At 51.7% G+C, this 21215-nt stretch overlaps 1 protein-coding gene across 10 annotated transcripts in view; it reads left to right on the top strand.

Moving 5' to 3' along the window:
* Positions 1-2136: 2136 nt before the first annotated feature.
* Positions 2137-21215, top strand: part of Mical2 (microtubule associated monooxygenase, calponin and LIM domain containing 2) — a 198904-nt gene continuing 179825 nt past the window's right edge. For 4 of the 10 annotated variants that reach the window (XM_085692915.2, XM_085692914.2, XM_085692911.2 and 1 more), the window contains exons 1-2: positions 2137-2293; positions 11608-11690. The gene's annotated coding sequence lies outside the window, so the exon portion shown is untranslated. The remainder of the gene's footprint in view (positions 2294-11607; positions 11691-21215) is intronic. The other 6 variants (XM_048460422.3, XM_087908560.1, XM_048460415.3 and 3 more) reach the window with 3 other exon arrangements.

Below are 21215 nucleotides of genomic sequence, written 5' to 3'. Positions count from 1 at the left end.
ACTGGAAGGCTGCAAATAGGGGAAGCAGCCCTGCTCCCTCTGCAGCCCCCTTGGAAAGTGGTCCGGTGGATGCTGATAATGAGAGGACGGCCAACTGGGGAGGCTTTGGAGCTGCAGACTCCACAGCTTCGGTTGGAAAAGAGGATATTTTTAGGGCTGAATCTGGGTCTTTCTTCTCTCCCTCCCTCTGATGCTAAGTAGCCATCTGTATCTCCCAGGCAACCCTCTCAAGCAGCATCCTAGAAAAGCAGCCTGGGGAAGCGGCTACTGTTAAATACAGAGCGCTGCATCACTCACTCACTCACTCATTCATTCATTCACTCATTCTTCTGTTAAGAAAGGAGCTAGGTACTGTTTCTCCCTAACATGTCATAATGCTTTCTTTGAAGCAGTTATGTATACCCCCAATCCAGCAGGCCACTCTTTAGTGACTACTGTGTTCTGAATTTTGACACTCCTATCCCCAGCCTTTCCATTCCTCCCCTCACCCCCAGGGAGCCGTTCAGCAGTGGAAGTCTGAAAGAAGATAAGAGACTCTAGCCCAAGAAGCCACAAGACTTATCTAATTCCTCTACTGGTGGTTCTCAACCTTCCCAAGGCTGCACCCCTTTAATGCAGTTCCTCGTGTTGTGGTGACCCCCAACCATAAAATTATTTTTGTTGCTACTTCATAATTGTAATTCTGTTACTGAGTGAGTGGTGTCTCAGACTATCGGAAATATGTGTCTTCCTGTGGTCGTGACCCACAGATTGAGAACCGTTGCTCTACAGGCAGCCCCATCATTGCCCAGCTTGCCCTTTTTCTGAGTTAAAGCTCAGCTCGACACACCTCCCACTATAGTAAGAGTCTTTCCCAGTGGAGCTCCATGAGATACAGGCTTGCTTGCGCACGGCAGAAGAGAGGAAGTATCTCTCTTCTTATTTTTGAGCAGCCAGGTCTTCTGTGCTAGCCCAGCAATATGGTACGAGCATGCAATCCTGGCATTTGGGAGGCCGAGAGGCAAGTTAGCTGTGAACTTGAGATCTCTCTCAGGGTCTCTCTCAGAGTCAGCGATGAGTGAGTTGTGCAAGCTGAGTGGGGTCCACAGAAGTGAACTGAATTCGGAGGCTGCTAAGAGGCAGCCCTTCAGAAACCTCAAGGTCTGTAAGGAGGAACACACAGCAAAGACAGTAGAAAAAAACGTGGCCTGGGTTTGCGGGTGGATGGAATTGCTGCCGGCACTTGCCTGGCCAAGGGGCATGCCTCTCTAGAGGGTGGTACCCAGGGGATTCCAGCGGCCTGGAGTCATGGTACTGTTCGCTTTCGCATCCCAAGCCAGCCTGCTTTCCTCCCCCTGGGTCAGTTCAGCTCCAAGAACATTTATGGACGTTGTATTGGGACAAGCTGGGTGATGGGCTCTGGGCCCCAGGGGAGAGTCAGTCCTGCTGCTTGCCCACTTGGATTTTATTTTCTTGGTTTCTGCTGTCACAACTACTGCACGAATTTCGCAGGACTCTCGGCCCCGAACCATTCATACATAATTTTCTCTGAAAGGATGAGGGGAAGAGCCGAGGTTAGCCACTCTACATCCAAGAAAGAGAAGATGCAATGGACCCAAATAACGCGGATGGTCTGTATCACCACCCCCTTTCCCACAGCTTTAGCCAAACCAAGACCCAGTTCAAGGCAGGACCTAAGCAAGGAAGACTGCACGCAGCAAAGCAAGGAATGAGGGCCCACGAGTGCCAGGCAGTTCTAGAAGTCCTTCGTTGCTCTCTACAGTCTAAAAGCGGACAGTGAGACTGGCTTTCCAGCAGCCTAGGCCAACCATCATGAGGCCCAGCCCTCGCCTCTCCCTTCACATCAGAACACCAAGGCCGGATGTTCACCTCGCAGCAGCCCAGGGCTGGGTCTCCGACCTGTGGCCAGAGTGGGAGCGGCCCGCCGCTCCCGAGACTGGGGCAGGGTTTCAGCCCACGTGCGTCCGCGGCTGCAGCGGCTGTAGCCCAGGACTAACTGGGAGGGCGTTGGGGTGGGTTCCGCGCTGCATGACCATTGGCCGTGCGTCTCCGACTTGGGGCGGAGCTTCGCCTTCAGAGCCCCTGTCATTGGCCGAACTTCCGATGGGGGCGTGCCCCAACCGGGCCCTCTGCAGCTCGCATAACCGCAGGCACCCGGCCGGCTCAGCCTGCGCCGGGCCGCCTTGCTAGCTCCGAGCTCGGCAGGCGGCCCGTGGGGTCTCGGATCGCTGCGCCCACAGCTGGAGACCAAGGCAGGCGCTGACCCGAGGCCCGGAGGCCCGCGAGACCTTAGGTAAGACAGAGCGGGAGTGGGTTCCGTGGCGCGCGGGAGCGGATGGGGACCGTGCCAGTCCTGGCTGGACTCTGCGCCCTACCGGGCGCCCCGGAGGGTCAGGTGCGGCAACTGCGCCCGCGGTCTCAGACCCACCTGCTGGGCGCCCCGTGGGCTCTCCACCAATCAAAACTGCCATTCTAACCTCAGGAAACCCAACACACCAGCCCAGAGTGGGCGCCCTTCGGCAGCAGGGTCGCCTGTCATCGCCCAGGGGACCGTCCCCAAACTTTGCTCCACGCGATCTAGGTTCCCGTGACTTTCCCATCCTCTCACTAAGCGCCTTGCTTATTTTTATTTTATTATCTTTTTCTGTCTCCCTTCTTCTCCTCCCTCCTTGATAACAGGAAGTTAAGTTGGGCCAAATGTCAGTGGCCTGGCCGCCCGCGGGCTGGGACCCGGGCTGGTTACTTGGCCGGTGGCGGCGCTTCCAGGGACCGCACTGCTGTCCCTTCTATCTCCTGTGACCCCTGGCAGCCTGTGCTCGGCCCCTGCTCGGCCCCCGCCCAGGAGCACCTCATCCTTGCGTCCCGCCCTGTCGCTGGCTGGCCCTGGGCTGGGGTCTCTCCCGTAGCCTCTGCCCCGCTGCAGCTGTCTGGAGAGGGCGGGGTTAACTTACCCCAGGCCAGCCTCAGTCTCAGCCGCACCCTCACCGGCACAGCTGGGAAGGGCCTTTACCGACCGGGAAGAGGCGTGTTGAAACCAGAGTACTCTCGTGTCTCCTTCTACATTGTTTATTCTGGGCCTGGGTTTCTAAAGTGGAAAGAGCTCTCGTTTGCAAGGCCACTCGCTACCCACTAATGTCTTAGATGGTTTAGTAGGAGGATAAAGTCAGTAGCCAGTCCCTTTATGGACAGACCCGGAGGGAAAAAAGCCAGAGGCTAATTGGTCTTCCGCATTTGCGTGCCTGAGTTCCCTGGCACCTGTGTCCTCTGCATGCCAGTCGCCTCCGCGGGGGCAGTGAATCTAACAGGTGGGCCACTAGAGCAGTCCTTGTTCACGTCCCAGAGATGTTACAGGCAATCAGTGTTGCCTTCTTCAGACGCTGGGAAGTAGGCACAGGTTGGGTCCCGGTTGTTACTCTCCAAAAAGCCCGAGTTGTGTGTTCTTCTGGCTCTGTGCCTGCTTCCTGCTAAGTTCCTACCCGTGGCTGTGGGAATATGCCCTGCGTGCATGTGCCTGGAGCCCCTGGCCTTGGAGAGATTCTGGGGCTTGCAGGAGTAGTTTGCAAATCGCCTGAAAGGACAGCAGGCGGGATGCACTGCCAGCTGCCCCTCACTGTGTCCTCCAATGGAGGGACTCCGGCAGTGTTAGCTGTGATAGGGGACAGCAATGATGCCACCTCAGTGGGGCTGGCTTTTCCAGTGGGGCTGGAACTGTATTCATTGAACTAACTTGGACCCTTAGAAGGAACTCTAGGCTTGATCTTTCTGCAGTGGGTGAGGGGCAGGTTTTGGAATATGCTTCTCTGGTTGCTGAGTGATTGAAACCCACAGTTTGAACGATCCCTTTCCTAGGAGCTGCAGAGAATAGCCCCAATCCTTCTTTCCTCTGATGGTGTGTGTGTGTGTGTGTGTGTGTGTGTGTGTGTGTGTTATCTCCATCATATCTACATCTCTACCTGGGTTTGCCTTCCAGCCTAGGCCTGACTCTGCTCACTCTCCACTGGTGGAGGACTTGGCTGAACTGGAGGGGGCTGAACATGGCTAACCCAGGAAGTCTGCAGACTGCCAACAGATTCTGTCCTTTAACGTCCAGAATTCTGAGCCTGGAAGAGAATGCTGCATTCTGGGATTGCTTATTCTTTACCTCACGAGCATCTCACCTTAGTCTTGTGTAGTAGTTAGGGCTATGCCCATTTTACAGATAAGAAAACTGAGATGCAGAGAGATTGTTACTGGCATCATGAGATGACTAGAGTCTCACAATGATTCCTGATTCCAGCTGTTTGGGAAGAGGATTAAAACACCACAGGAAGCAGGGAAATCTTGGACACCCTGTGGACTCCAAGGGCTTAGTACAGAGAGCCACTGTTCGGTACTGTCAAGTTCCCTAATGACGGGTGAGTGGATCGTCCCACCCCTCTATAAAATGACACAAAACCCCCAGTTGGTTCTCACAGTCCTCCTGGCTCTTTGTTGTCTGTTCCTTCTACACAAGTCTCCCTGGGGGCATCTACCACCATACAGAGCAGTTGCCTGTCAAAAAATACTGCAAGGAAAACCAAAGCAGGGAACCCAGGGTTCAGGGCCAGTCTAGCCAGGCTGATAGTAGATTTGAGGCTCGTCCTAGCTACCCAGCAAGACCTTGTCTCAACCACAAGAAAGAGCAGTGGGTATGTATCATAGGCTGCAATCCCAGCCCTGAGGAGGCAGAAGCAAGAGGATTGCTGCAGGTTTGAGAGCAACCTGGCAAATATGAGTTCTAAGTTAGTCATGCCGTCTCAAAAACAAAACAAAACCGACCAAACATACATGCATACATACATGTGTGTGTATATATACACACACAAACACACACACATTTTTCCCCAGAAAAACAGTATGGTGTAATGAGCCTGCACCTTCCTCAGCTCCCCCAGTCACTAAAATGATGCTGCATTATGCTAACTCCCTGACTGTCTCTTCTGCTTCTCTCTCGGTTCTATCTTAAACTTCCCTTTAATTATTTGCTTGTTTATCTACTATATGTGTGCACCTGTACGGGTGTGTGCCGCAGTTCCTGTGCAGAGATCAGAGAACACTCTGGAGGAGTCGGTTCTCTCCTTCAACTATGTAGGTCCCCGAGATTGAACTCAGATTGCCGGACTTGGCAGCAGGCGCCTGCTTAAGCCATCTCTCCGCACCCCGCCCCCTGGGTTTTTTTTTCTTCCTGAACTATTTTAAAGCTGATTTCTGATGCCATTGTTTATGTCATTTTTCCTCTACACAATCCAGCATGTTTCACTTAAGAGAATTCCCTTGCAAAACCATGGTCACTGTTGCACAGGACAGAGACAGCGGTAATCTTACAGTGTCACCTGCCCACATGTAGATCAGCCTACCGGCCTGTCTGTCAGGAATGACCTTTCCGGCTGTCTGCTGGAGTGACGCTCTGTGCCCATGCTGTATTTGGTCACAGTGCTTTGCTACCTGCTGTGAACAGCAGAGGGTCCCTTCCTCTCTGTGAGCAATTAACCCCCATCCTGGGGAGTCCGTCTCCTTAGGGATGGATCACAGCGAGCCCCCGGGGACTGGAGACCCCTCTGTCCCTCTCTGGATCCTCAGGAGCAAAGCCTGCGTACAGGGGACACACAGCAGAGGCTTGGCGACCATATGCTCCCTGGCATAGCAGTCACTGGAGGGGCGTGTTCTGAACAAGGGGGCTGTTCGGTTCCTGTGGCTGTGGCGCGTGTTTGGAACGCTGAGTCGCTCACGCTCGTGCGGCTGTCGCGGGAGTGAGCGTCAGCCCATAAGCATCCTGAAATAATAGGGAAACTATTTACGACGCTCGCCCTCGTCTCTTTGGTCTGCGGTGTGGCGCCCAGATGGCCACGTGGGTGCCCTCAGCAGCAGCTGGCCCAGCGTATCACGCATGGCTGACAGCCACTGAGGTCATTCTGCCCAAGCTTTCAGTTCAGTTCTGTCAAGACCAAGTTGGGAGTCTGACACGGGGCTAGGTAGAGAGCAGGGTGCATCTTCTCCCTTTCTTCCTCTGAGCAGTACCTTCCTCTCAGTCAAGGCTCTCCCGGCCACAGCCCTCCAAGGGAAGACTTAGGGTTTTGATTTTGTCATCTTTTTTTTTTTTTTTCTTTGAGCTTTTTTTGAGAAAGGGTCTTATGTAGCCCTGCCTGGACTTGAACTCGATACGTAGTTGAGAATGGTCTTGAACTCTTGATCACCACTGCTTCTACATCCCAAGTGCTGGGATTGCACATGTGTGCCACTACCCGTACTTCATCTTTTATTTTAGTTTTTTTTTTCAGCAAATGTAACGACATTTTAATGCTTCTGTTAGTTATATCAGTATTTGAGTTGATATTTTTCCTTTCTTATTTACTTTTGGGGGTCTTTTATTGGTTGGTTTTATTACTAGAGACCAAAGCCTAAGCCTTCTTGTGCATGTTAGTCAAATGTTTGACCACTGAGCCACAGCCTCTGCCCTCTTTAAAGTCTTTAATCTTGAGAAGTGGTCTTAGTAAGTTACTCTGAAGCCTAGGAAGGCTTCGAACTGAAGCGCCTCCTGTCTCAGCCTCCCAGAGTTCTGGGATTGCAAGCACAGACCATGAGGCATGACTTTACTCTCTACTTTTTTTCTCCCTCAATTTTTTAATAGTAAATATGTTCTCATGATAGGAAATCCATTTTAAAATCTCTCTAAAGCCAGGCCCTCAACTGCTTGGGTGCCTGTGGCCGTGCATTGGTTACAGCTATGTTTATTGATAGTACCTCAGTTAACTGGGATTTTGAAATATGCTCAGATCATAATGTTGTTTGTATATTATGTCCATTTTGTTATTCTAGAGACATCACAGAACAGTAGAGTCTGGGGCTTGGGCCTGCCTGGTTCAGGCTCCACCGCTCTGAGCTGCCTCTTGGGGAAATCCTGAAGGACAAACACCTGTGCACCTCTCTCTAGGGTACCCCGGCCCGCCCTATACTAGCTTCTCTTTTCTTCTGGGCACCAGCCCCAGACATGGCTGGTCCCTAAGGATAGGTGTTCCTTCTAAAGCATGAATCCTCCTGTTGCCGGTGGCCAACATTAAAGCTGGCGGGAGTGATGGTGACGGGGCCCCCTCTGATCATAATCTGCTGCTGCAGGGTTGCATCTGCCATGAGTCTGATTTTAGATCTTGAAGAACCATCATCATCCCTGTGCCTCAAGTATACAGCACACAGCCTTTTGTGTACAGAGCGCCAGATGTGGTCTGGTTGCTTCCACTCTCTTGCTTTGTCCATGTGTTCACATCTGATCATCGCTGTAGTCGCCATGGGAGGAGATCCCTGGCTCAGTGAGTGTGCAGGCCACTGTGTCTACATCGTTAATACTGTGTTTGCCATGTTGGAGAGTTTAGGTTTTTGCTTTGTTTTGTCTGGCTTTTTACAGGTCCTCATTATGTAGCCCTGTCTGACCTTAAACTGTATAGACCAGGATGGACTCATTCACAGACATCTGCCTGCCTCTGCCAAGTGCTGAGATTAAAGATCTTTGCTACCACTCCACACTTGGTTTTTATTTTAAAGGCAAGATCTCATGTAGCCCAGGCTGACCTCAAATTTATTATGTATGTAAGAATGACCTTGAGTTTATGAATCCTCTGTCTCCACGTAATCCCTGAGTATTGGGATTGTAGGTATGCACCGTGGCCTTTTAATACAGTGCTGAATGTCACATTCAGGCAGTTTTCTGTGTAGGGACAAGCTCATTCCCAACCGAGCTACAGCCCAGGCCCTTAGCATTCTCTGTATGTGACTTAACATAGGACCATGTTCCTTCCTCCCAGAATCTTCATCTCTCTGTGGCTGCCTGAGTAGCTTGTGGCTCTAACATTCTTCCTATAGCATATCCACATTTATTTCAGGGTATAAAAATGTTACAGCAGGCACTTTCCCGGGCAACAAGGTGAGTCCAGAACTCATGCCCTTTTAGCTGGCTGCAGGAGCCAGGCTGCAAGGAGCTAGACAGTTGTTGCTGGCCCTGCACTGTCAGAGCCACAGGTCAGTGGAACATTCGCAGGCCCAGGTTTCAGACACACCCAGCCCAGAAGCTCAGCACATGCCAGAAACAGGAGTGAGTGTCTAGAACATTCTGTCCTGGATTTGCCACCTTCATATCGGTGTGCTGAGCTGCAGGGACTCCTCTCTGCTCACAGACTCTGAACGCTGGCCTTGGCCGTTCATCTGAGCACCGGTTCTGGGAGCCAGAAGCATAAGGAACAGGGAAGGGTGATGACGTACGTGCGGAAGAGTCACTCAGACTTTTAGCCGCTAAAGAGAGCTGCTTCCTGGAGTAGAGCCGACCCAGGTCTGTAAGAATCTGGATGCCGACTCCTACGTTGGGTGCCTACTCATCCTAAGGTGCCATGTGCAGTATTTATGGAGTTGACAGCTCCACGCCTTGGGACAGCTGGATCTTTAACACTTGAACACACAGACGGTAATGGACAAGCATTTCTTTCTGAAGGAAGTAGGTGTATCTGACAGTCAACTGAAAGGGTAAACAGAGTGGAGGGAGGGCATACATGTGTGTACTCATTCTAACATGCACACGGATACACTGTATTCACTAATTCACACACATGGGTACGTAGTTCTCCCCCGCCACACACACAGGCATGGTACTCACCCCAACACACTGTATGGGTGATGCATGGTTCTCACCTCCACATCCAAGGATGTGTGGTACTCACCATCACCGACATACAGATGCACAGACCCAGCCCACATGCTTCCACACATTGATGGATGGTAAGATACTCACTCTATTCCAAAGGAACTAATGAAAACCCAAGCCGCCTTTCTTCCCTCAGCCTCCACCCATGGGCTCTCCTCACAATGGTGGTTGCTGTTCCAAACCGTCTGTGGAGATACTGTGGGCACATTCTTCTGCCCGTTCCACGCTCTGCTTTTCCTTCTGTCTGTTGGGCAGTGACCAGAATGAGAAGAAACAGCGCCTCAGCAATGAGTTGGCCACAATTTAACGATTACCTTCTCCATGAGTTTCACCCCCCTCTCCCCGTCAGAATCCTTTTGTGTTAGATCTGGGGGATTCGAAGCAGCTGGGCACTGAAGATAAACATCAGGGACAGGTTCTCCAGGCAGGTGATAGAGGCAGAAAGAAACAAGCAGGCAAACGAAGCATGCTAAAACGGACATGGGTTCGAATCCTACCCATGTGGTCTTGGAAAGTATGTGAACCCTACCATTTAGCCTACAAAGAAGAGGTAGTCACACTTATCTCAAGAGACTGATGTGGAGATGAAATTAAAATACTTACAAAGTGCCCTGCATAGGTGTGTATTCCAATACCTCCCTATTTTCCACTTATAAAGAGTGGTCATTTTCCATAATGAACACCACGAATGGGCTCCTCCAGAAGCCCCACTCTGGGTCTCAAGCTTTGGTTTTCCACAGAAGTCAGCCAGTTCTCTGTATCCTTGCAAGCTGAGCTGCTTCTGTCTGCCTGTCTACTCCCCCAGCCCACTCCCTGCGCTGTGGCACCACCTCCATCCCACCTAGCTGTCAGCAGCCCTTCCTTCTCTGCCCTTCACCTCAGCCCCACTGGCTCCTCCTCACTTCCTCCTCTTCCCTGGCGAGCAGTAGCTTCCTGGAGAAGGCTCCCTGTTTATGGTTGCTCCCTGGGGTGTTTATGCTTGCCTCTCCTCACAAGCTCCGAGCAGATGTCTGTTTATTGCTGAAACTTCATCTTCAGCCAGAGAGAGGAGAGGACTTTTTTATTTTAATTTTTTTTAAACATCTCTAATTGCGGTGACTGCACAATACGGCTTAGATTGCCTCCAAGTCTAATTCGTCATTGCTCTCCAGCTCTGCCCATTATGAAACCCTTCAGATGTTGGCAGAGAGACCTTATATGTCCCGATTTCAGAGCGGCATTTAAATTTAGCATCCAGTTGTAACCACTTAGAAAGGGAGTGAGGGCAACTAACAGTTTGTCTTCTACCCTGGCTCAGACAGATGGTGTGAATGAGAGGAGCATTTTTGTATCCATAGCAACGGCCACCCTCCCTCACACCCCCTCTTTCCACCTGCAGGGTTGAGCAGGCACTCAGAGGCTGCCATGAGATTGGTTGGCAGCTTGGGAGCTTTATCTTTCCCTTTGGACTGGGGTGGGTCTTGAGGTGCTCAGGGTAGGGGCACTGGGGTGGCTGTAGGTGATTCTGACCTCTGTGTCAGAGGAGGAAGAGAGAGCGTGAGTCACAGAGCCGTGGGATGTCAAGTTGGAAAGGCCTTCTGATGTCATGGTCATAAAATTCTCACTCCTGCCTTGAGATTGCGTGTGTAGAATAAGGGGCTCAGACGTGTGTTTGTTTTTATTTTTTGAGGCAGGGTCTTTTTATGTAGCACACAGTTGGCCTTAGCTTGCAACCCTCCTGCCTAAGCCCCCCGACTACTGGGATTTCAGGCATTCACCCATCTCCAGCCTTCCTTAAGGAAGGGCGGGCTAGGGCTTCGAGATCTTTCCGTATCAGAACACATCTCCAGAGCCTTGGGGATTGAATTCCTACCTTTGTCTTCTTGGCCTCTGATACAAACCCAGATTTTTTTTTTTTTTTTCAGAGACAAGGTCTCCACCTATGTTGGCCTGTCTGTCCTGGAACTCACCAAATAGACCAGGATGGTCTCAAACTTACAGAGATCCATCTGCCTCTGCCTCCCAGGCGCTGGGATTAAAGCCATGTGCCACTACACCCAGCCGCCAAACCCAGATTTTACCTGGGAAGGGCAGCTGTCTGTAGAGATTGGTTTGTCTCAAATTGGCTATCAGCTGAACCTTGAGCGAATACACCAAGAGCCAGTTGGGAGCTGTGGAGGAGGGCTGCAGGAAGGGCTATAAATAGGAGCTGGGGTGGCTACCAACAGCTGTAGGCTCAGGCTTGTTAGTGCCCAGCACAGTGTGCAGCTGTTATACTGGGGCCCAGATCCAATTGCTCTTCCACTGCCCAGAGTGAGGTATGTAGGACCAGTCTCTTGCTGCTCCCTGTACACCAGGGTTGGGTATAGAACGGACATAGTGGGTGTCAGTCAGAGGAGGTAGAAGGGGCAGGGCCAGCTTGTTGGTCACAAAACGCCTTGGAAGATGCGTAGGGTGCCCTCAATAGAAATGAGTAGAGGCAATATCACACAGGGTGTGGACAAATAAAAGACACATGCAGGATGTGAGCAAACCCAAGAGGCAGAAGGAAGCCACCAGAAAGGAGTAGGGCACCTAATCCTTGGACCAGGTAAGTTTAGGAGCCTGTACCGCCTTGCCAACACGGAATGCTAACTAAATACTAAATGGTTGTCTACACTGAGAGGTACCTGAGAAAATGGAGTGGAGCAATTGGAGCAAGGCTCCAAGGCTTCCTCTGTGCCCTGGTTTTTGTCTTGTAACCTGCTTTATGGTTACAGGGTCTGTGTATGCAACCCCGTCTTGCCAGTTCTACGTCCAGTGACTCGTTATGAAACTCCCCAGCTAGGGTTGTAGAATACGGTCCATCCATCCTTGCCTGCAGCTTGTGGTCTGTAGAGAAAAAAAGCAACTGCTCCCTTACACTCTTCCTTCCCTTCTTCCAGGTCATTTTTAGGGGAGGAAATGCAGGCATAGAAGGTACTGACCCCAGAAGCGGACCGGATCAGGAGGTTCCTGCTTGCCTGTGGTAAGTCAAAGCAGCAAACGTGTGGGGAGGGGCAGGGCCCGTGGGTTCCCTCCTCAGAGGATTTGGAAGAATCATTTCTGTAGGGGTCAGAAGCTTGCAGAACCCAGCAGCCCATCTGACATGCTGCTGATTTCCCTTGCTTTCCGAATCTCCCTTCCCTCCGTGTGCTGGCAGGGAAGGGGAGGTGAAGGCCCTGCTCAGCATCCACCTGCTGCTGATGCTACCCTGGTGGGTGTTGGCATGACAACTTGCAGTGTTTACACTTTTGGCGTTTGAGCAGTGCTGCAGGCACCTGTCTTTTGTGTCTATCTTGGGGACACCCTGGGTTTATGTGATGGGGTCAATGGCTCTTGCAAGCCGCAAGTGGAAGGAGTTGAGTATTCATGGGAGCTGGGGCTCGGGTGTGATAGGAACCTTCTCTTTTCTTTCTCCCTCCCTCTGCTCTTCCTCCTTCTCTCTCTTCCTCCCTCCTGTTCTTCCTCCCACTCTCCTTCCCTCCCTCTCTTCCTCCCTCCCTCTCTTCCTCCAGCTCTCTCTTCCTCTCTCCCTGCCTCTTGCTCTTCCTTCTTCTCTCTCTTCCTTCCTCTTCTCCTTCCTCTCCACATCTCTCCCCTTCTCCCTCTTCCCTTCTCCTTCCCAAGCCCCCTTCCTTTCTTCACAACAGTTGTCTCAGTGGGAGCCCAGGTTGACTTTTCCATGACCAACTGACAACTGGGCCCATTTGAGCTTCAGTTCAAGACCTCTGATGTACTGTCTATTGGAGACGGGTTGTCACAGGCAGAATTGGATTTTCAGTCAGGTTTAGTGACATTATTTACCTCACAGGATGCATGTGCAGGTTAAATAGGGCAATGGGATCAATAGAACCACCAGTAACCGATGCACCAGTGGGGTCTTTTTTCTGGGTCAGCGTTCCACTTGCCCTCAAGCCTCCCATTTGTATTGTTCCATAAGTGAGGTTGCCCTTAAGCAATGGATGTTTAAAGAGTACCTCAGTTGGGACACCATCACAGGCAATGAAGAGATGGGCAAGGCTTACCTTCTTGGTGAGGCCAGTACCCCACTGGACTCAGAACTGGGTGGTGAGGAGAGTCCAGTCCCATTGAGAACTTCACTTATTCCACTTTCTGTCATTTAGAATTTATTACTCTATTAGACATTAGACGGATGTTTTTATATTATGCCTGAGTTTTTGCTTGTTTAGATTTTTGAGAGTACAATTCTCATGCTGTAGTCCAGGCTGGCCCGACTACAATAATAAGCTTTCTGCAATATAAACTCCTCAAATTCATTTGTTATATAGGCTAGAATGACCCTGACCCTCCCACCTCAGCCTCCTGCATACCAAGGCACGCAGCAGCAACTTGGCTTATTTCGTATTCCTCTTGTGTGCATATGAAAAGAGAATAAAATGGACTCCAGTGTTTCCGAAACTCCTTCATGCTCAGGGTCCAGCTCTTCAGCATCTCTTTTGGACCCGCCCTAGTCAGCTCTAACTGTCAACTTGACACGGACCAGAGTGACCTGAAGGAAACTCTCAGCTGAGTCATTGTCTTCGCCGGGTTGGTTTGTGGGCATGTCTGTAAAAGACTGTGTTGATTGTGATTCAACAATCATGCTGGTTAATTTTTAAATTACATTTTATTGATTTATCCATGTATTCGTGTGGATGGGGGCAAGAGTGCCTACCACAGAGCACACGTGGAGGTCTGAGGACAACCTGCAAGCGTGGGTCCTCTCTCTCTACCACGTGGGTCCCAGGGATTGAAGTCAGGGTGACAGGCATGGTAGCTAGTGCCTTTGCCCTATGTGCCCTCACTGTTTCCTATTCTGGTTAAATTTGGACTTTGTCTTGTTTCTCTTGAGGCAGGGTCCCAATATGTCGTTCAGGCTATTTTGAACCAGCAGTCCCAAGCGTTGGGATGCGGGCATGCATCGCCTTAAATGCTGACTTGTTAAATCCCAAGCAGCCTTGCTCTGAGGATGACTTCAGGTTTGCATGTAGTGACCCCAGACAGCACGCAGGTCACCACCACACAGGGTTCTCAGAGAGCCTTCTGGCACAATGCTAAGAGCACCCTTTAGGGGATCTCAGATCTTAGCCAACTTGTTTTGGGAACACAGATTCCAGTTGCCTTATGGATTCCATCCTTTTCCTTCTCTGACCCATGACAAGATTCCTACTGGCGACCAGCTGAGATCTGACGGTGGCAGCTCTTCACCTGCTTTGACATCATATGCCCCCAGTTCCCATAGGGTTCTGGGTCCACTTTCAGGTCGGGGACTGCACTGCCTCTCGGATACAAAAGCCGCTAAGCTATTAAGCATCTCCTCTCCAGATGTGTGCAGTGCTCTGGGCTAAAGCTTATTGGCCTGGAGGACTCGAACTCATGAGAACTGTTTAGACATCTTTAAAAACAAAACAGGACTAGGGACAGAGATCTGTGGTAGAGTGTTTCCCTAGAGTGCTCAAAGCCCCAGCTGTGATAAACTGAGAACAGTAACCAACAATAAGGGAAACATATAAGCTAAATCAAGTTCCCATCTCATCCGAGTGCACCCCGTGTCGCCCCGGGGTAGGTCCTTGTGTCTGCCGCCCTCCCTCTTCTCAGGCTTGAGGCTGGAATCACGTTTCTGAGTTGCAGCCCCAGCCAGGTCTAGGAGCTCTCTTCTCCCTCAGCTGTTAGGAAGGTCTGTTCTCAGATCCCGTGTACCAACTTCCCCTTTTGTGGCTCACAAACTTCACAGGAAATGGTTGTTTTTCCTCCCCATTTCCTGTGTCCTGGTTACTCGCTGGCTCTGCCTTTGCTGTGGGAAGCGAAGGAATTAGGCTTGTCCTGTTACCATGGAAGCTGCCTCCCTCTTCTGGAAGGTGAAGGTCTCCGAGAGGCCAGGATGCCCTAGGCAATAGCCCCTGGGGTCCACCCGGCCCTCAGGACCAGCAGCTCTCTCTGCTCAGCTGCATTCATGCTAGCTATGGACTGGAGGCTTCCATCCTGAGGCAGCCCCTTGCCTCAGTCCTGTCTCCTTGTGGGCTCTGTCTCACAGGCTTTCTGCATGAAGATTGTTTCTCCCCCTGCCCTAATGCAAGTCTCCTACAAGGCTAAAGGGACCACAGCAGGGGGTGAAGTCAGCTGCCGGTTACTTAAAGGAGTGGACTTGGCTTTCGGCTTGCAAATGCTTGAGGAACAACACCTGGAGGCCGCTCAAAATGGCTTACCTGATCGATTGGCACTCTAGCCAGGGCCCAAGAGAAGGGAAAATGTCTTGAGGTGGGTGGGGAGCTTTCAGGATTTGGGATTTGAGAATTCAGTGAGTATATTCCCTACCCCCTCCCTACCACCAAAGTCTCAGGTAATCTGGGTATATAATTAGCTAATTGGAGTTGTTGAGGCCGTGTGGAAAGAGTGTGGTTTCAAGTCTGAGTCAGGCCTCTGTTGATTCTTGCTCACCTGGGCCTCAGCTGCTCAAGTGCACAGCAGTTGCCGCAGCCTTCTGCACTTGCAGGGGCAGTGGGAAGACCATTCTGTCCTCCAGAGTCCAGCTCAGCCTCACACAGAGCGCCTTAGACACGGCCTCCTCTCTCCCCCCTGACTCCTCTTCCTGCAGAGCAGAAGGAATTGGAAAGCAGGGTTTGGTGGCTCACACTTGTAACCCAGCACTCAGAGGGACCCTGGGAGTTCAAGGCTGGCTTGAGTGAGTTCTGGGCTAACCTGGCTACAGTGTGGTATCCTGCCCGCGAAAGAAAAGATGTCAGGAGCTTCCCCTGGCCTTGGAAGGTCGGCTTGCTGAGAGCCTCCGTTTGCTGAGAGCTCACACTCAGCCAGCCAAGTCTCCAGTGTGGGTTTCAGCTATGAGTCACCTCCACCTCCACCCTGGTGATTCCTCTGTTAGGCTCCTGCCTCTGAGGGAACTGCACTCTGAACCCCTGGTCTGCCAGAATGAACCAGACACTTCACTTTTCCAGGCCTGTGGGGCTTTGCAAACCACTGGGCGGGGGGGGGGGGGGGGGGGCTACAGGAGCCTTTGAAGATACAGGTCCACAGCTGCCTGTGCAGATAAGCGAGCAGCAGCCAGGTTAGGGGAGAGATGGAGGGTGTGGGAGAGGCCAGTGCAGGGAGGGGCTGTTGAGAAGGTGGCTTGTTTATACCCGGAACTGAGAAATATACCTGAACTGAGAAATGTTTGTCGAGTCCCTCCTGTGCGCCTCTTCCCTGTGCTTTGGGGACATCGGAATTCATCAGGCTTGGCAGCTCTTCCCAGAAAGTTTACAGTGCCAGGAAAGCACGCCACATGTGTGTATAAACAAGTGTATGTAAACAAGTGCAGCAGCAGGCCGTGGGGGATTTGGGAAACGTCACCAGGAAGTTCATGGCTAGTCTAGGAGACAGGGGACGGAGGGGAAGGCCTTGGTGTGAGGGATGTTCTCTCTGGGCTGCGGAAGCCTGGAAAGGTTCCGAGGACGGGAGAAAGCGGTGGTGGTGTCTGATGTGGATCTTGAGGGGTAGGCGAAGTGCAGATGGCAAGTGGGGGGAAGCACAGAGCGGCTCTCCCTCTGCTCATGCTGTCGGAAGGGAAAGAGCCGGTGGAAGGTGGGAATAAGCACAGACCCTGAGTGAGTTACACCGGACATGTGTGGAGGGTCTTCTATGTAAGACAGGGTGGGTACCCATCGACCCCTAGGGTCCGTGAGGTAAGGCAGACAGGGTTTGATGTCCATCTGTTCCAATCTAGGTAGCTCCATTGTGCTGAGGAGCAGGAGGGCAGGAGGCATGCTGGTCATGTGTTTACCACGGCTCCCCCAGGAGGGTTTCTCCCTTGACATTTTTATTTTGTTTTCTTAGTCAAGTTGCCTCTGCTCAGGCTCGTGAACTTTGCTAGGAAGCCAAGGATAGGAGCCCCTGCTCTTCCTGCCCCTGCCTTCTGAGAGCTGGGCTTACAGGCACACCGCTGTACCTGACTTTATACAGCTCAGGATCAGCCCCCTGCAGGCTAGGCAAGCATTCTACCGGCTGAGCTACAGGCGCAGCTCTCTATTCAGTCATTCCATGGGTAGTCACAAGATGTGGCTCTATTCCCCCAAAACCGTGGTTCTCAACCTTCCTAATGTGGCAACCCTTTAATGCAGTTCCTCGTGTTGCTACTTCATAACTGCAATTTTGCTACTGTTATGGATCCTAATATAAATATCTGCTATGCGACCCCATGAAAGTATTGTTCAGCCTTAGGGGTCACAGCCCACAGGTTGAGAACCGCTGCTCTAGAACAAGCCAGCCACTGCTCTAAAGCCCTGTCTGGGCTTATGAAACAGGGGGTGGGGGTGTATGTGTGGATAACCAACAAGCCAGACAGCACCCTGTTTCCCAGCTCCTGAAGCTCATCCGAGGAAAGAGGGGGCAATAAAAGGTCGGTGCTAAAGGATGAGGGGACACTGGAGACTGCTGAAGCGGGGGAGGGGAAGGGTTGCTGGGTGGGGGAGGGTGGCTCTTGTAAAGCGGCCCCTTGAAGTTGGCAAGTGAAAGGTATGGAGCCACAGGGAGGGGAAGAGTTGGGTCCCATGGGGATCTGAGTCCCGGCAGATGCTCCTTAACCCACTGGGGTCTTTGGCTCTAAGCCGTATGGAACTGTGAGTGTTCTCGAGCAGAAGAGTGCCAGGAAGAAGCCCGGTGTGGTGTGCACACCTGTAGTACCAGCCCCTGGGAGGCTGAAGTAGCATGTTCAAAACCCGCATGAGCTTCGCAATGAGTTCTAGGTCAGTCTCGGTTACAGAGGGAGACACTGTCTCAGTAAAATAAAAATAGCAATTATAAGAATTGTTATTAAAGCACATGAGCCATGCAGAGGAGTTAGCCTTCTGCCTTTTGCTCTCTGGCCCTGTCGCTCTCAAACCAAGAACACACTGGCAGCTTGGTCTCCACTGATCACTGGCCACCCCTATTTCCCTTTTGTGGTCTGAGGTCAGGGCTAGAACCAGGCATTTAGGGCCCAGTGTGGAGCAGTCAGTAGGGCCTGGAGATAATTTTGGGGAACCTGGCAGTTGAAGCGGGAGTGGGCAGGAAGGGGCCCAGGCTTCGCTGAGGAGAGAGGACAGTATGGGTGTGAGACCCAAGGCCTATCCGGGGCCAGAGAATCCTGGGTACTGAAGCAGAGACTATGGCAATGCTTCCTCCCTGGGGGAGAAGCAGGCAGTAGTGCTACAATGTGGCTAAACCAGCCCTTAACTTGGACTTGTAAGATGTTATGGCAGGGACCATCAATAGGAAAGGGCAGTTCAATGAAAGTGCCTTTAAGAAGTCCCTGCAGTGAGAAGAGCCCACCACGGGTGTTGTGGGGGACTCCAAACCTCGAACTTTGCTAAAAGCAGCACTCCCTTCATCTTCCTGGCTGCCTTGAATGCTGAGGCTGGGGGTCTCTTTCCATGCATGGAGCAACCTTTTAGACTCTTTTCTTGGGCTAGAATCTGTGCCTGTCAGGTCAGCAGATGGGAAACTCAAACATACCTGCTATGAAGTTGTGTTTCCATCCTGCCACTGGAAGAGAAGCCCCTGGGCTTTGACGTACCCTTGCCTCTCTGAACACCCTCCGTAAGTTCCCCAAGGAGCTGGTGCTGGAGAGCCTCCAGGCTCTAGGCGACAGAGGTTCTGGTAGAATTGCTCCTGATGGAAGGGCTAAGATCCCTACCACCATCCCAGGTGGGTCCCCTATCCCTCAGCTTCCACGCTGGCCCACCCTGCGAGCATTCACAGCGCTCCCCCCCCCCCCCACCAGCAGTGCTCTGTTGGGGAATGTTGTTTTAAGTTGTGTGACTTTTGTTTATGCTGCATTTGTTTAACTCTGTGAAGTTGTGATTTTTTTTGCCTGTCTAAAACACCTGACAGTCCTAACAAAGAGCGGAGTGGCCAATAGGGAGACAGGAGCAAGGATAGGCGGAGCTGGTAGGCAGACAGAGTATAAATAGAAGGAGAAATCTGGGCTTCAGAGAAGGAGCAATGAGAGAAAAACGGGAGGAGGATGTCAGGGACCAGCTACGCAGCCACCCAGCCATGCAGCCACGCTGCCACGCAGCCACCCAGCCACGCAGCCACGCAGCCACGCAGCCACCCAGCCAGGCACGGAGTAAGAGTGAAAGTAAGATATACAGAAGTATGAAAAGGAAAAATCACAGAGGTAAAAGGTAGTCAGGATAATTTAAGTTAAGAAAAGCTGGCTAGAAACACAAGCCAAGCTCAGGCTGGGCAATTATAAGTAAGAATAAGCCTCTGTGTGAGTGGTTATTTTATTTTAATTAAGGATTTTTAATACAATCTTTTCTCATTTTACATAGCTATCTCAATTCCCACTCCCTGCCCCTCCTCCCACCCCACCCCTCCTCTCTACCTCCCTATCCACTCCTCAGAAAGGGTAAGGCTTCCCATGGGGCGTCAACAAAGTGACATTTCACTTCAAAGCAAGACCAAGGCCCTACCCCCTATATACCTAGACTGAGTATAGTCTATACCTAGACTGAGCAAGTTATCCCTCCAAAGAGAATGTAATCTAAGACTCCAGTTCAAGCACTAGGAATAAATCCTGGTTCCCACTACTAGTGACCCTACAGACTGCCCAAGCCTCCCAACTGTTCCCCACATTCAATGGGCCTAGTTTGGTCCTCTGCAGGTTCCCCGCTATCAGTCCAGAGTCAGTGAGCTCTCACTAGCTCAGGTGAGCAGTTTCTATGGTATCCCCATCATGGTCTTGACCCCTTTACTCATATTATCGCTCCTCCCTCTCTTGGACTGGTCTCAGGTAGCTCAGTCCGGTGCTTTGCTGTAGATCTCTGTATCTGCTTCCATCAGTTGCTGGATGAGGGTTCTATCGTAACAATTAAGGTAGTCATCAGTCTGATTACAGGGGAAGGCCAGTTTACGAGTCCTCTGTACTGTTGCATAGAGTCCTAGCTGGGGTCATCCTTGTGGATTCCTGGGAATTTCCCTAGTGCCATGTTTCTCGCTAGCCCTTTGATGGCTCCCCCAATCAAGATATCTCTTTCCTTGTGTTCTCTCTCCTTCCCCCTTCTTTAGCGTCCCATTCTCTCACGCTCTCCTCCTCTCTCCCTTCCTCCCCTCCCTCTCCCTTTCCACCCTCCTATCTTCACACCATACTCCCAATGTTTATTTTCAGGAGATCTTGTCAGTTTCCCCTTCCCAGGGTGATTCATGTATGTCTCTCTTAGGGTTCTTCTTGTTATGTGAGTGGTTTCTTTGGGATTTGGATAGTGGACCCTACAAAGAGCAAAAAACAAAACACCAACACATCACTGTTGCTGTTCCGGCCTTTTGCTGTGGCCCTGCAACACTTCCCTTCCCCATCCTCCTCCTCCTCCCAGGCTCCACTCCACCCTGCCTACTTCAGAGAGGCTCTTTACACTTCCTTCCACCCGTTCTCCATGTGCCTCCGTGGTGGGAGCCAGCAGCCCCCGTCTCAGAACTTAGCAGCTTCCAGAGTGGGGTTCTCTTTCCCATGGACATGTTTTGAGCACCCACCATATCCCAGGCTGCAAAACAGAGGCTGAGACTCTAGTGGAGTGTACCCTGCCAGGGCACACATTCTATCTCTGCTCCTCCTAAGGTATGTGACTTTGTGTAGATGCTTGAGTTTCTTTGGTCTCCGTGTCCTCGTGCGAAGGGCGCATGCGGTGCCTGCGCACACATTGAAAGCTTTGGATAGAATGCTCTGAGCACAGCGCTCTGTGCCCAGCCCCAGCCTCTCTGGGAAGGGAGGCCATATGGCAGCTTTGATCCTTGCATCTTAGTTGTTATGGTTGGCTTATGCTATGTTTCCTGCAGAGCTGGTGCATTTGAGCCCCTGGCGCCCAGTAGGTGGTGCTGTCCTGAGAGGCTGCACAGCCTTTGCACAGGAGGTCTAGTTGGCTGACCTCGTAGACAGTAGAAAGTGGGACTGGGGGTTTCAAAACCAAATCCACTTCTGGATCTGTCAAGCCTTGTATCAACCTCCCGCTGCCACGAATGGAGCCCCAGCTACCATGCCTTCCTTGCCGCCATGGACTGTTTCCTTTAAACTGTGAGCCAGAATAAATCCTTCCCTTCTGTCATTTCTGTCAGGAATCTGATCTCAGCAGGGAGGAAGCAGCCAAGAGTAGGCTCCCACTCCAGCAAAAGGCAGCTCTTCCCTCAGAGCTGATGTGACTTAGGGTTCCTTTTCTCCATGGGCACCCTTCCTCCTGCCCCCTCTGCATCCTGAGCCCCTGTCCCCACTTCCCCACTTGCTCCTCCAGCACCAGGCTACACTCCATAGCCAGTCCTCACCAGCCAGCAGGAGTGAACCAGATCAGGCCATGAGGAAAGATGAGCCAGTTTCCTTGATTGTTTGAGTGGCAGAGAGAAAAAAGGGGGAGGGGGGAGAATGGGAATACTTACCTGGGGGATCTCTGTGGTGGGGGCAGCTACTCTCCCTCTGGCTGCCAGGCAGGCTATGGGCTGTGCATGTCCCCTGGGGGTTGGCAGGTAATGGCCCCAGACTTGGCTT

The sequence above is a fragment of the Myodes glareolus genome, chromosome 7 (genome assembly GCF_982192425.1).
Source record: "Myodes glareolus chromosome 7, mMyoGla1.1, whole genome shotgun sequence".
NCBI lineage: Eukaryota > Metazoa > Chordata > Mammalia > Rodentia > Cricetidae > Myodes > Myodes glareolus.
Note: the sequence above shows the minus strand (reverse complement) of the source record. Positions and strands in the feature narration are given on the sequence as shown.